Genomic DNA, 16101 nt, shown 5'->3' with positions numbered 1-16101 from the left:
TGAATGGTGTTTTCCTTGAAAGTGTATTTTGCAATGGTCAAAGCCTAGTATTTTATAAATCACTTTTTATTTTTTCACTGAAGATGTCATATTATTTCTGTAGGTTCAACTCACTCATATTCCTGCCTCTCACCATATCTATTTCCTATAAGAAAGGGTTCCTTAGCTTTCAAGAGAGATATGACGTTACTCTTGCCTCTGTGTCTGCCTGTTCATAGTGTGACTGTAAAACATTTGTGTTCTTTGAGGAGAATTACCTAAGTTGTTCCATCCTAAGCTAAGATGAAAATTTTGTAAAATTTCAGTGCTGAAAGTTTTAGACTAATTTCTATGGTCTTCATGTTTATCCTTGAGCAAAGAGATGATAGAAAACACAGGGAAAAACAGCAGATAACTGTTATTGTGTTACTAGCCATCTGAGAGACTTGCTAGAAATGTTACCAGCTCTCCACCTTTGTGAAGTATTTTCTCTGGTAACTCTCTGTGGTATGAGTTTGCACCACGTGCCTTCTCTCAGCCATTTCTCCCAAACTGATTTTCCATGTTCTTCTATTTTGCTTCATGAAGAGACACTGTTCAGCAAGCAGCTGTGCTTAGTAAAGAAGTTATGCATGTCTTACAATGCTTGTGTTCTCAGCAGCCTCCTCCCTAGACATGACAGTTGTCAATGACACAGATTTGGAAGTTGCCAGCACATAAAGGTGTGATATAAAATATTCGCAGTAAAAGGAACAAAGTTAAAAATAAAGCTGAATTTCCAGATTGTCGTGGTTTTAAAGTAGTAACTAAAAAAATTACTATTAAACTTACTTATTTCTTGCTGTGAGATATGGATTCGAACAAGAGCAAAACAGGCTTAAAACTTAAAAGGAATAAAGAAAGTTTATTAACAAAACTACAAGAATAAGAACACCAGAATAAACTTCCAGAAAACTCCTTTATCCCCTACTACCTAAGCATTTCCTTGTTCACATGACAACATAGAGACAAAAAACTATGGAACTTTGGTGTTTAAACAGTCCCCAGTTCCTGCTAGAATCTTTTTATCAGTCTCTGTAGGGAAACAGAAGTCTTCTTCTGCTAATCTATGGAGTTTCTCACAAGAAAACTATTTCTGTTATAGCTTTCTATTTTTCTGATGCCAGCTGCCCAGAAATCCTGTCATCAGATTTTCTCCTCCCATTTCACATCACTCTGAGGTGTGTTATGGGCCATGAGTCTAGGGATGTCATTTTTAAGGATGAGTTATTCAGAGACAAAAGTTCTCTTCATCTGTCCCTGTGAGCTTCCCTGGAAAACAGAAGTTTTCTCTTTGCTTCTCAAGGCCCCAAATCTTCAACTATTACTTCTCCCCCTCTGTTCCAGCACCTCACTGTATCATAATTACTTCACCTTTTGCTCAAAATCCACACTTTGAACACTCCATTCCTCCCCATATACTCTGTCATGAATTAAAGGAGTTTATTTTCATTACACTATTGTCCATCTCCATAGCTTTAACAGAAAAATATTTCAGCTTAATTAAAGCATCTCCTTATTCTCTACCTCTTCTGAAGCTTAATTCTTTTCTTTACTGTCTCTGATAGTTTATAAAGTCTCTTTACATGTTGATTACTCTCTTTTTCTTTCTCTGGATAAAAGGATTAATCTGCAAGTTTCATCTGGGTAATGCAAGTGTTAAATTCTTGCCCAGGTTTTGTAGATGGTTCTGTGATCTCTGCTGGAGCAGCAGATGGAGTTGTCTGTGATGGAAGATTCTTCATGGCTGCTCTGGAGAGTGTGGTCACTGTCTCAGCCTGCTGCAGGTCAAGAGATTTTTTTTCTTTCTTTACTCGACAGTCTCTGGTGAATTCAGTCACAGCAAAAACTGCAGCCGAGCCAGAGACCGGCCTGGCCCAGCCAGAGCCCGGGGCAAGCCCTGCAGGCCCCATCTCCCGGCCGGGAGCCGCAGCAGGCCCAGCCCAGCCCCTGCCCGGGCCGCATGGAACAGGAGCCAGCTAGAGCTCTGTTACCTTTCACAGCCAGGAAACCAAGAGACCAAGAAATTCCCAGGCCTAGGTCTTAAGGTGGTGTTCACAGGTTGATCTCACTTTTCAATGGTTAAAACTGCTGCCAATTCTTAGAAATGGCCAGCTGTTGGCTAGGAGACAAACTCCCATCAGCCTCCAGCGGTTTTAACTTCCTTAGGTGTTTCTCTTTGTTTTCTTAAATGCCAATCTATCACACAGATGATACTTTTAGTTGAGATGGTTGCAAGCACATGTGAAGTCCATATAGTAATTAACTGTTCCAACACAGGAACCAGAACACCAGTGCAAAGGATGTTACTGTTAAAAACAGCTAAAGGTTAAGAATACAATGATTAAGCATTGAGAATTAGAAATACTCTTCAAATAGGCTATATTCAAGATAATATAATTTTAATGTTTTTTTTTTTTTTAGAACCAAAGTGGGGAGAACCAGTTCAGAGCCACAAGAAATTACTTTGGCTTAGCTTTTAGAAAAATAAGAAATTAATGCATGAAATTATAATAGCACACAATACTATTTTAAACAAATAAACTCATTTCTACTTATCATTTGCTGAAGCACATGTGAAAATATCTACAGAGAAATCTCATAGTCAGGGAGATTAAATTGAAAATGAGTGCATCAGTGACCTGCTTGTGTGGGAGACACCAATAATATTTGACACAGAGAAAGAAATTACAGTTCATTCTGAAAATATTTCTTCTACATTGGCAGAGCTGACATTCTACAAAGAATAACTACAAATTCAATTTATGCAGGAGGAAGAATGGGTGTGATATTACAAATCTCTTTATCTTTTTCAGCTTAGCTATTATTTGTGGCAGTACTGACTTAGGAGTTACATTTTTATTTTTATTTCCTGTCTAGTTTTGTTTTCTCAGATTAAATATCTTGGTTTAGATAGAAAGGAAAAAACTGAAGGTCAGTTTATATTATTCCACTTGCTTTAAGGGCAAGACAAGGATGAGCAAGAACAAGAACAGAATTCCACCCTGGAGTTATATTTGTTTAGGGAAATTAGAACCCATTGAAATTAAGATTTTTGTTAAAATGAAAATGTTTTGTCTTTCTCATCCTGTAGTAAGTCATAGGTGCAAAGAAATACTCTTTGTCACTGGTGGAAGGAGCCAGAGATATTCTGAATTGATGTTACTTGGATTATGTACACAGACCGAATTTTGGACTTTACAAGTTTTTTGGGCTTGTTTTTTTACTTATAAGTAAGCATCCAGAGCATGAAAAAGAGAGTGTTTTATGAAGTTATAATGTTTGAATTCCTCCTGATTATTACGTATCGTCATTCTCTTTTGCTTATTGTTTTCACACTCTGTAATAATGGAAAGAGCTGTCACAGAAGAACTGTGGGAAACTAATTGGAAATCACTCAAAGTTTGATTAATTAACTGTAATTTACTTTTTGGCATTTTTGAAAGGAACAAATGCTTTATTAAAAAAAGTGAAATTGTGGAGTTTCCTTTTATCAGAGTTAAGCTGCTTTCTTCTGAAAATAAATGTTTCGATTCCCATATTTTTATCTAGCATAAAGTCACAATAAACTCTGCATAATCTTTGAGCCATATCCACTGCTACATTATATCAATTTAATGATGTTATAATTCAGTGAAATAAAGAGAAACAAAAATTTACTGACTTAAACATACAGTACTGGTTATACCCTGGTAAATTAATCCTATAATATAATACTCATATATTTTGAGTCTGGTGCTCGAAAAAGATGTTGCGTAAAGTGAATAAAGAAATCAATATAATATGGCATTATTTTACAGGTTTTAAGTATAAAAATATGCTAAATTATATACTTCTATTTAATAGGTTCACAAACTTGAAAAACATACATCTAAGAAGTAAAACACCAAATGCCATTTGCAATATAATCCTAAAAATGAGCTAAATTTATGTTATCATTACTTTTTTGCAGTTAGTTCAGAGCCTGGCCTGAAATTCTTTCAGGGAAAGTTGCGTCTATACATTCAGACTGGTTTTGGATTAAGTACAAAGCAGACAAGCTGCTGGAGTTAAAGAAAGAATAGGGTATCTTTGCTCCAGTGTCAGAAGTGAATTATTCCTGAAATTCCATATTAGGATCACCAAAAAAATAGAATAACGTTAGCAAATTCTTATTTCTTTCCCAGCTCCCTTAGTACAATTTACTTCCTGGTTGAACCTATTTGTATTGAAATCATGATGTAAATGTCTGTGGATTTGGAGGTTTATATATTTCACATTTCTTGCTTTGCCAGTCAACCACACATTCCTCTTTTTTGGTTATCCAAGGATGTCAAGATTGTAATTAATGCTAGACTTGTCAAATTCACAGGCAGCATGAAGTTTTGGCCTTTAACTAGTTTTTTTGACTTACAAGTATGTGCTCTGACAGCAAATGTTCAAAATGTGTAGGAGAAAAAGTTTGTGAAGTCATGTATTTCAACTTCTTTAGAGAAGTTGAGTTGCTGTTAGTGGGATTCATTAAACCCATTTCAGCACAAGGCTATGCTGTCCCATATTAAAGTCACTTTAAAAAAATGCATGTATTAGATATTTTTAAATATAACTGATACATGAAGAATGGATTTATTTTGATTTGTAGCATATGCATAGAGAGAAAATCCACATGAACAAATTTGACCTGTTTTAGAAAAGGAGAATTTCATTCAAGTTAGTAAAATTCTGAAAATGTAGACAGTAAAGAGTAAGGAATAGCAGATAGAGTAGATATATCAAATCAGGCAGATGACCAACAGATGAAACAGCTAACTAAGAAACTGTCCAGCACACCTGGTGCTGCATACGCCTCATTTTTCAGGTGCTCACTTAAGTTTCTGCTTCTCAAATGGCAAATAGTTCCTAAGAAAGGGAAAAAAGCAACAGAAGAAATCTTTAGAATCACAAGCCTTTCATGTTTGCAAAAACATTTGTGCCTGTGTCATCAATTTACCACCACAAGGCAGACACTTAAAAATTGAAACCTCAGAAAAACAGCTGGCTCTCTGCCTGCTGCTACAAGTTACCGGGGGAACAAGCAGGGATGAAAGCATGGCATCAACTTCTCTGTGGCATGTGTGCTTGTTCTTGTGATACACAGAGAGCACTGGAACACTCAAGGTAAACAATTCAGAGAAGATCAGTGAACCTACTCATGGTGTTTGGTGCTATTGAATGTCAGCAAGGGTAGGAAAACCTTCCTCTACCTTTAAAATAAAGAAAAACGAAAACTTCTACAACAAAACTTTTTGCTTTGAAGCAGATTTAACTTTTCATTAGTCTAAGTAACAGGGGTGTTAGTAGGTCTGTGGTTTATTTTCTCATTGAAATACAGTGGAACAGTTTTTGTTTAGTAAGGTAGCTTCATTGTTTTAATATTTGATACTTCATAAGCAAGCCTCTCTCCCACATAACAGTTTTTTCAGAATATTACTGCATTTAGTCTACTTCTCTACAGTGGGAGTAAACCTCAGGAAGATGGTACCTCTGAGAGAAAACAAATACAAGAATATCAGAAAGCAAAAGCTTGCATGTTTAATGTTGTCTTTCCTAAACTAAAGCATGTATCCAAATATGGAAACATCACATTTGTGGCAAAATCTGTAATGTGAAAATGAAGTTATACAAGAACAAATCATCCTTGTTAAAATCATAGAACACTGTACACCAGAAGCATTTAATTTAAAGTGTCAGGGAAACAAAAAAAATGGTTCTGAGAACTCTCTTAAGAACTTAGAAAAAAAATAAATGTCACAATCACTGAGTTATAAAAACAAGCCCATTTCTTCAGAATTATACAACAAAACCCCCACAGATTATTACTTGCTTTGCAAAATAGACATAATAATATATATAATGTATAATATATAACCCTTCATCCCTGTTAAACCTGACAATTACTGTCACTTGCTCATATATGGATCTTTTTCTTTTGTCAGCCTTGTATTTTGCAGCTTTTTGATGTTCTGCTCAGACAGCAACATTTTAATAAACTTTGGTATGTGTGTGTTGAATTTTAATTTTAATTAAGCCAAATTACTGTTCCCAAAAAAAGGATAGGGAGAAGACCCCTGGCCAGAGGACTGCCAGAGAAGATCGATGTCTTATCTTCATCAGTGGATGGTGCACAAGATTGTGATGATAACAATGGTCCTTAAAAAAACAATTGCTAAACATGCAGGTACTCTGAAAAAAAGTAATAGAAGGTAAAGAGGAATATTGTCCTCTCTTTCAGTCAGTACTTGGTGCTATAATTTTTCTGCTTAAATTGTTCTTGCAGTCTGCAGCTCACAGTTTTTGGACGGCATCTGCTAGCCATAATTTTCTGATCAGCTGTTATTAGTCAGGTAGCTTGCTACATTAGATGGGTAGTGGCTTCGTCCTTTAGTGCTTTCTTTAGTTTTATTGAATATTTCTTCCATTTACAAGACTCCCTCTCAAAAAACAATAGGAACATATACATTAAAATGTGTTATATGCAAGAATAGAGTCACTTTTCCCTCTTAATGACAGTATCTCAATGCTCTACAAAGACAGGGTAGCTAGCCAGAATGCCATTGTACCTTCTGTGTGGTCTGTCAGGTGTCCTGCTTTTATGCTGCTCTTGTATTACCCCCTGCTAATGTTGCACTACAGAATGTTCTATAATCACTGCACAGATAGAACAGTGACCAGCAATTGTCATTGCTTCTGCTCTTTAGCCATTCCTTGCTCCTCTAATGCAATTCCCAGTAGCTAGAATATCTTCTGAATGCCCTGAGCTACCAGCTAAATTTCACAGCAAAAAGGAAAACTCTCCCATTTTACCTAATAGGAGCAAAATGGGATATTCACTGCCTGCTCTTGCAATCTTTATATTGCTTCTGAAAGTCATGTTCTGGCAGCACCAGTTCCTTATTGATGATAAATCCCACCAGGGCACTTCTCAGACCTGCAGCTACCATCCCTTTACCAAGAGACAGCCTCTCCTCTCAGGGGCTGGCCATCTGTCAGGTAGCTGTGAGCAGTAACACTGCTGCTCCAAGATTAATGTCTGTTGAAGGGTCAACCAATGCTGTTTTGAGGCTTTTGTCCAAAGATACTTTTCTTGTTACAGGATGGGAGATGTGCCCTATCAGAAAGGCATAAGCACTGGTTCATTTTGTGGTTGGAGATTTTGAATGTACCAGTGGCCACTTGGATCTACAAATCATGAAAAAGCATTCCTACCAGGAGTTAGAGGAACCGTATAGGCTAGCTTTGAAACAACTCAGTGCAGTACTTGACTGCAAATACTCCTACCTGATACAATATAACTCTTCCTTAAAGACAAAATTAATAGCTTAAGAATTCCATCATTGTAGCTGTAGTTTCCTAAATTGGAAACATTTTACTCTGCTCTTTAATTTAAAACAGTTTAAAATAGTCTGTAATGCTTCACTTAGGAAGCATTGGATTGCTCTCATCCTCAAAACAATTTCCGAGTTTTAATCTGCAGCTAAACTCTAAGGTCACTCTTCTTTCAATTTTAGAGATCACTTTTAATCTGTTTTGAATTCTGAATTTCCATTTTCTAAGATCTTGCTTATCTTCCCAGAGAAATTCACCGATTTTCCTTATGACTTTGAAATCTGCCCTAAGTATCAACACCAGGCTTTACTGGGTTTAGATCTACACTGCTGTCATACTTTCATTATCAATAGCATTTAATTTTTCATTTGCTCCATTGTATTTTTCTGACTAAACAATGGTTTTCGTGTTCTGTAAAATTAATATAAATTCTTTCTGTACCCCAAAAATTGCAAACACTGGCTCAAATGCATAATTTTCTTCTGATTTTTTCTGCTGGTGGTTTTTTAAATTCCTTGTCTTCGATCTTCAGCAGTCCTCAGCAATTCCATCAGAGTAAGGAGATACACAATCAAAAGAGCCTGTCTTGCCAGGAATCCAAAAGAGACTGCATTCTTTAACAGCTGGCTCTTGATCTCCTTCATTGTTTTCTGCTGTTCAGTAGTACCTCTTACAGGTCCTGTTGTTGACCCTGGAAAAATTGCCAGATTTTTCTGCCCATTTAGGAATTGCACTTCCTTTTACCAAAATACTTTCATTAAATCAAGTTTTATTTGTTACAGAAGCTAAAGATGCCTGAATGTTGTGCTTTGTAACTGTTTATTGTGTACAGTTTGCTCTGAGGAGATCAACTGTCTCTTAGAGGAAAAGCTGTAATTTCCATGTCTGAATATTGAATATATCTTATTACTAGTACTAATGTAAACATGCATTTAAAGTGACTTCTACAACTATAATTTGGCAATGTAAGGTATGTTAATAATGGACTCTTTGCAGTAAGGTGCTTAAACTCTTGTTCTCATTCCTTTCTTTACAACTGCTGAGCGATGTTGAATCTGATGGGGATTTTGCAACATCATTTTGGGAACTGTGCAGACCTACTGGACTGATTTTTGTAGGTTAAAAAGTATACAGACATTAGTAGGCACTACTATCCTTTCCTATCTCAGTTAGCTCAACAGGAACTAGACACAGTGAGGAGAAAACAGTTCTATTTGAAAGACTCATTCACCTGGCATGTAGTCTAAACTGGTAGAGGCTTCTAATACTGGCTGATATGTCTGTAGCAATCATATCTACCATGCCAAAATCTGGATGAAATCTAGTGAATTTAGTATCTGTTGTGTCTAGGGTATTCAAAAGAGACAATGATGAGCACACAATATTGTTGTATCAAACAGATATTTTTCTAAAGTAGGTCAAAAAGATGCCTTTCAGTTGCTCCCCCACCAAGGAAGACATCAGTACCAACTCACAGGATACTTTTCATCAGTCATCACTATCAGGGATGAACTGATAATGTACTGAGTCCTTTGTGTAAGATCCCAAATTGAATTTGATAATGAAAAATATTAAAATATCCTTGATCAAACTTGACTCAAAGAAGCAAGAAACCTCAGCTTTTTAAATTCAGTCTGAAAGAAATTATACTATGTGTCTTCTTGTAGTTGTCTCCTTCCAAAAATAAGTTTCCTGCTGGGTTCTGGTTCTTTCCCAATAGTGGACTGCTTGAATTGCTGAATAGTATTTTAATTGGATCAGACCCTTTTGTTTAATTAATAGCTACTAAATTTATATGTGGGCACTTGTATTTATCAGTCTTTAGACATGACTCCTTGAACAGAAATGTGCTGGTCCCAAGGGTGTATATACTCAGGCTGTGAATTATCTGTCTGTGGATACATGTTAACTGTGCCTACACTGTGAAAAGCAAACAGGTTAGCAAATGACTAGCTACAGAAAATGAAAACAATATGATTTCATACTAAACATTAATAATAAACAAAAATAAATTAACTTTTCCGCAAAAACCTCTGGAGGCAATGTGCTTTCTCTAAAGGGAAGAGTTGGACAATAAGGTTCACACAAAGTCTTTTTTAAAAAACATTTTTCTCCACTAGATATACATTTAAGAAACCAAAGTATGTAATCTGTTGGCTTCATTTAAGCATTACAGATATCTACCCCCTAACAATGACAAAAGTTTTCTTACAATGCCTGTTACCATTCTCTTTTTTTCTCACTTAGATGATGACGCAATTAAAAAATTATTTCATCCTCACTTTAAAAATCCTCACCTACAATAGAAAGAGGCTGTTTTTGAAATAAATTGAATGTCTTGATGAGATGGAATTGGAAAGGTTTGAGGGGGAGAAAATACACAGCTGCTGGGTAATTCACCCTACCTGCCATCTACAGCTGACATTTATTAGCACCTTCAAGTCATTTGTGCAAAAACTCTGCAGTGGTTCCTCTGTTCCTGTTACTGAATTTCAATCAGTCCTATAGGGTTTACTCCTGAAGGGAATCAATACAGAGAGTTATTTTCAAAAAGCCTAAGACATCTATACCCTATTTGCATTTAGAACATTATTTCAGCTACTTTCCCACAGAGCAAATATCAGCAGCAGCAAGACCACATCTTTTCTTTCATATCTGTATAGGGAAAAGGACAGTTTGTCACTTTGGGCAAAGATATAAAGATATTATTGGCTTATGTACTTGAAGATTTATTTTTTAAAATCTGCCTGAAAAAAATACAAAAGAGAGAAATGGGAACTGTGGTCTTTGAATTTACGTAATGTTGATAATTTCAGAACAGACTACGTGGTAATCCTTCAGAAGGATTCAGAAAGAACTCTAAAATAATTAAAAAAAATACCTCAGTTTTAAAAAACGAGCAAAACTCCCTTACTATAAACTCAAATTAGCTCAATATAGAAACAGATCACATAACACATTGCTTGGCATTGAGAGTTTTTACCACTTCAAAGTATGAGGATGTCTACATGCTCAGGAGGGCTTAAAATGTTTTAATTGAAACATTTGTCCAAATTTCAGATATAATTTTGACTGCCCTTTTTTAACGGCTACTTATGTACTTAGGCACTAGTAGTGTGGACATATATCTAGAGTGGATATTGACACTGATGATAATCAGAGCATCACTTATGAACATGTTTTTATTGCATTGCTGAGAACCTAACCCTGCGTAAAAATACCGGCAAACAAAGTTTGCTGTTTTTTTTAATTCAGAATTCAGTCTGTGTGGATTATTTAATCACAGAAGCATAGAATATTCTGAGCTGGGACCCACGAAGAGCAGCAAGACTAACTCTTCAGTGAGTTGTGCATGCAAGCATCAAATCCACCACCTTGACATTGTTATCACCATTCTCTAACCAACTGAGCTAATCCCAATTTAGACATAACTCGCATAGTAATGTATAACATGTAAACGTCGTAAAAAGCATAAAGTTCATATAAGAAAGTAAAAAAATCTTCAGATCGTTTTACTTTTTTTATAAAACCAGATGATTTTCTAAGTTCTCACCACAGCATTTACTCCAATTACCACATTTTCAGTGGTGAAAATGAAAAATTGATTCTGTACAGAATATTCTCTTTGTGAGAATAGCTCTTAATGTGCTCTCTCAATCAAGGATTGAACTTCAATGATCCTTATGAGTCCCTTCCAATGCAGGAAATTCTATGATTCTGTGAAATAACATTGACTTGGATTAGTAAAGACTGAAGATAAATGAAAATAGGATAAAAGAATAGAATGGTAGAAGTCAACACTTTATATTAACTCATAAATTTCACTTGAAAGTTGTGTTATACATAGTTTAGTAATTGTTTTAAATGACATGTTTGAGTTGAAGATGGAAACTACAAAGGTTTTTCATTGCCACATCCTTTGAGTTTTCAGATTGCCACATATATATCCCAGAATACTTTCTTTTAGGAATAGTAGTAAATATATCTGTGATACTGGAGTACTAGAGCAGAGGTAAAGCAGTCTTGTGCAAAAACCCACAAAAGGGTGGGTATTAAGGAGTTTTGGTCTGACAGGGATCCCTCAGATCCATCTGGCAGCTGACAAACACAGGAAGTGACAATGATATTCTGGGAAATTCTGGAACAGCACATAATAATTTGCTCTTCAGTCTGAACAATGTACTTGTTTATTTCTTTAAAGTCTGTTAAAGAAAGAAAAGTTTTAAGACCAACAGAACTGGGTTCCAGATAAACCAGCATATGATTTAAACTGTCCAGTCCTGCATTTTAAGTATTTTAAGCTGGCAACTTCACCTTATACTGTTGTTTAATTCTATGCTAATTTTTAATAAAGTGGTTCTCCTAGATTTAACTAACTGCTGGCATTACAATGTCAGAATTTTATAATAAAAGTGTTAAGAAGCTAAGGGAATATCTCCATCATTGTTACTTGACTAAGATTATAACACACTTCATGACTCTGATTAGTTGCAAGGTATTGCTTTCAGCGTTTGTTTCATTTGTGTCTAATGCAAACAAAGCTTTGAGAAATGTTAAAAGTTAAATCTGTTAAAAACATTGTAGTCTATTGTTTTCCTAATCGTAAGGCTCACAATGGCAAATTAACCCTCTGAATTGCTTCATTCTGAGAATATAATTAATTTCCTTTCATGTCTGGAATGTTCAACTTGCTTGAGCTTGTAGCAAATATATATATTTTTTTAATTGGTTTAGTGTTGCCAAAACCTCAGAAAATATACAGCAGCCTGAAGAGTCATGCAACAGAAATCTTCTTGCTCCATTTGCTTTATCAGACATATATCAATTATTTACCAGACAGAAGGTGCAATATTATTTAGGGTCATTGAATCTATGGAAAATAGCATCTGACATTTCTGGAAAGGAGTGGTATTGGAAGAGCTTCCTGGTATTCATTTATCAAAGGTAAGTCGCTGAGTAACCCCCAAGTTAGTACACAAAAGGTCAGTTTGGACAAATGTATTTCCCTTGCCCACAGAAAAGTGGAGACTAAGACATGAATACTAGGGTAATACTCAGAATCTATAAGAACTATATAATTAATTCTAAAAATAAAAGAATACCATATCTATAGTTCAGTCAGTATGGCATTTTCTGGTGTCTGAGGCTTTTTGCCTCCAAAATTTTAGCTTGAGTCAGCTGGAGGCCAATATGACTTTTGTTAGTCTGAAGTGAAATAGTCAACCTCTCTCACACAAACATGTATTTTTCATTTCACAGGACAAAGGCCTGATCTCATGCCCCCTGTGGTCTGAGAAAACTCTCGCTGAGATACACAAAATGCAAGAATGCCCAAACTTGGTTCAGTGGGCTTAGCTGAACAGAAGTTGTGACAGTTAGTCAAAACCTCTCAGATATCAGCTTGGCAAGATTAAAAGCATACTCTTTTTCCACATTGTTGTACCCAAAGCAGAGCTTAGGATAGTAGGCACAGGCAGTAAAAGGCAAACGGGCACATCTTACTGTCATCTAGCCTGAGGCAAGTGTGAACTGTTTCCAATAGAAATGGTAGAGTTTTTTTTAATAAATGCAACACCTGCAGAATCTGTGCATATATTTTATATACTTGCAGTTACAGTGAATGTTTAATAATAAGCAGAAGAAATGTTTTAGCCTGTGGATTGCAAGATTAATAGTTTTTTGCCTGAGAATCCACAGAGGCACAGAGTAATGGCTAGAAATCAGAGCCTGTGCCAGGTTTCCAGCACCTGCACTGACTTTGAGGAGCAGCAGACAAATGCAGTCCAGCTATGATACTCCTTCATGACTTAAGTAGCCCCTAGCAGCATTAAGACTAAGTATCCATGGGGACCGAGTTCACTGCTATAGGACTGAAGATGAAGCCTAAAGCAAAGTTTTAACCCAACTCATCTTGAACAAGCTAAGTGTAACCCTAATTCTTCATCTGTATTTGCTCAGGTGAGCCTACCTGCCCCTGAGGAGCACTGCTGAACGCTACAGCTATGATGCTCACTTATCTGGGTAAATGAATGGGGGTGTGGGAGGATTTGGTGCAGAGAAGTAAAAATCCATTAAGTTCCATTAACCTGCTCCCTCTTCAGCTGGTGTAGTGTGCCAAAACATCAACAGATACAGAACTAGCAATGGGCCTCACATGCTGGTCATTATGCTGGAGTCTATCAAATGGATGAGGTTTAAATGTGAGGGATATCATGCTATGTTAGGCTCCATCTGGTCTAGAAGAAATGCTAACCACTTGCCTTGAAGAATTTAATATAATGGCACAGGACTAACTTCTGCTGACATTAAAGCTGACCCAAGCAGATGTTGTAAAGCTATTCAAAGACTGTGCAGCTCTAGCTGACAGTCTTGGGAGAAGATTTGCACAAAACAGTAAGGGCTGGCTGCCCAGAATGAGAAATCTGTTGCCTTATGTTGTGAACAACTGAGGGCTATGTATTGATAGGTGTTGAAACTTTTTTTTGACTGCTGATGCAGCACAGAATGTGTATTAAAATGATGAAATTAATATGTGTCCATATTACTTACAACAATGATTATATATTTTTTTTACAAGTAGGTATTTTTTATACAAAAGTACTTTGTCACCAGTGCAGATCCAGCATGCTGCTACTTTTAAGTCCCTTTTTAGAAGTCAAGGTATATTAGAAGTATAAGCATTACTGCTGTGGCATGTGTTTATACAACCAAAGCCTGCGGAGTATTTTTGGGGAATTGCCCCAATAGTCTTCCAGTATAGTTCCTGATTGAGGCCTGATACTAAAAGTAGGATTTTTTTCACCTGTTATTCTAGACCCAGCTATCAATAGCTGGTGACTGAGGCAGTCTGGACTATCCTTATAGCAACTGCCCCATGTTGCTGCCACATATTGTGCCTTAGCACACAAATTTTTATTTTCTACAACTAATATTGCTGTCCAATTTAGCTCAGTGGAAAAGTATAAATACATGAGCTGATCTCAACCATTAGAATTTGAAATTCCAAGTTATTTAAGAAGGCCACAGGAATTGTGTTGTTTTTTCAAGTGTATATATATATATATAAGTACACACTCTCAGTAAAATTTGTTTTACTGCAGTGTGTTGTGTAAAGAAAAGAAGGAGGGGAACAAACACAATAAACATAATAAACATACAGTCTTCCCCCAACCAAGCAGTAAAAAAATCGCCTTTCTATTGTAATAGAACAGCTGGCTACAGCTAAGCTCCAGCTGTGAGTGGAATAGCTATGTTGTGCCACACCAGGAAGCAATATGCTGAGATAGGAAATAGTAGGTTTGTGCAGAAGGTTGCCTCCAGAAAGCAGGGACAGCATGGCTACTTCCTAAGGAAAGGCCAGTCGGACCTAAGGGACACATCAAGGCTTGTAGAGCCTGCTTAGGCTTGTCCCACCACTCCCAGCATGGAAAGCAAGACAGACCTGAAAACAACAGCCAGACTGAAGCACAAGCCTTTTCTGTAAAGAAAATAGAGCAGCGATGAAGCCAGTGTGAGTCCAGCCTGGAAATCAGTCCACAGGTCGGCGTCTGGCCCTGCCATCCCCTGCAGGGCCACAGGGCCAGGCTGAAGTGCAGGCCGGGATCAAGGTGCTCCAAGGCCAGGCAATGACTGTGGCTGAGCCAGACACATCAGTCCTTGGATACAGGTCAGGCAAGCAGTGGAGGCTTCCTGGTAGAGGCCAAATAGAGCTCCAGGGCCCATAGGTGTCAGAGAAACCCTAATTCCCTTACCTCACTTTGGTCAGAGCCATGCCATCTCTGGAGTTTGCTATTGGGGCTGAGTGGGACAGGGAAATGGCAATGCCCTGAGGGCATCCCCTGCCCGTACCATCCTGGTTTGGCCCCATTCCAGCTCCATTGGGGCCTGGAGACTGATCCAATAGTCAGGTCAGTGCCCAATGCCCCATTTTCCTCTGAATGCTGGCTGTAGGAGTAAACAACGCCAGTAATAAACTAAGAAATGTCACTGCAATTTTAATTTCCTCAAACCTGATAGGTTTGCAAGTGTTATTTTTTTTTAATACCAGATCATATGCTGCAGAGCTTGTTACCTAGTCCATGTCACTTTCAAAGAAGACCTCAGCTGCATTAGGCTGATGATCCTTGGATGTGGTCTCCCTTCTCTTGTAACATTTTACTGCTATGCAAGAATGAAGGAATGAAGATGAGTTTCAGAGACTGCAAAAACGGAGTATACTTGTATGAACGTCCTGATGAAGAGGATGCCAAATGGAGAGACTCTCCCACTGCAACACTGCCTTGACCTAGTAATGTGTTTTCTATTGACTCTTTTACTCAAAGTGCATGACTCATTTATGGCCTCTTGTGCAGCTATGCTTTTGGGACTGGGTGATAAGCTCCCCACGTAGACCAAAGCAAAGCAAAGATTGGTTTGCCTTCTCAAAAAACACAGGGAGGGTTTAAGTGTCTAAAGTCAGGTTTTATTTGAGCAAAAACTGAGATAAAACTGAAAATGCAGAAACTGCATTTCTTCAGGGCAAGACAATAAAATAAAAAAGCAGTTTTATGTAAGCTGCTTTCAATGTATCATTTCTTTCAGACTCAGTCTGGCAATTTTTAAAAGAAAGAATAAATGCAACTCAGATCTCCAGAAAAAATTTCTTCTCCATAACCTCCAAGGTATAGCTTGGTGTTTCCTGGCCTCTCAGAAGCTACGTGGTCTCTTCTAATGCTACAGGTGCCTGACCTGTTTGTCAAA

General features: G+C 37.1%; 1 long non-coding RNA gene across 1 annotated transcript; it reads right to left on the bottom strand.

Moving 5' to 3' along the window:
- Nucleotides 1–5549: 5549 nt before the first annotated feature.
- On the bottom strand, nt 5550–14926 carry LOC147655572 (uncharacterized). Its single transcript, XR_015289662.1, has 3 exons — nt 14804–14926; nt 9768–9879; nt 5550–8053 (listed from the first exon to the last, which is right to left on the bottom strand). It is a non-coding gene; the product is annotated as an uncharacterized LOC147655572 (long non-coding RNA).
- Between the last annotated feature and the right edge of the window lie 1175 nt (nt 14927–16101).

The sequence above is a fragment of the Cyanistes caeruleus genome, chromosome 1, assembly GCF_971803275.1.
Source record: "Cyanistes caeruleus chromosome 1, bCyaCae1.hap1.1, whole genome shotgun sequence".
Taxonomy (NCBI): domain Eukaryota; kingdom Metazoa; phylum Chordata; class Aves; order Passeriformes; family Paridae; genus Cyanistes; species Cyanistes caeruleus.
The sequence above is the reverse complement of the archived record's forward strand: the minus strand, read 5'-3'. Positions and strand labels throughout refer to the sequence as shown.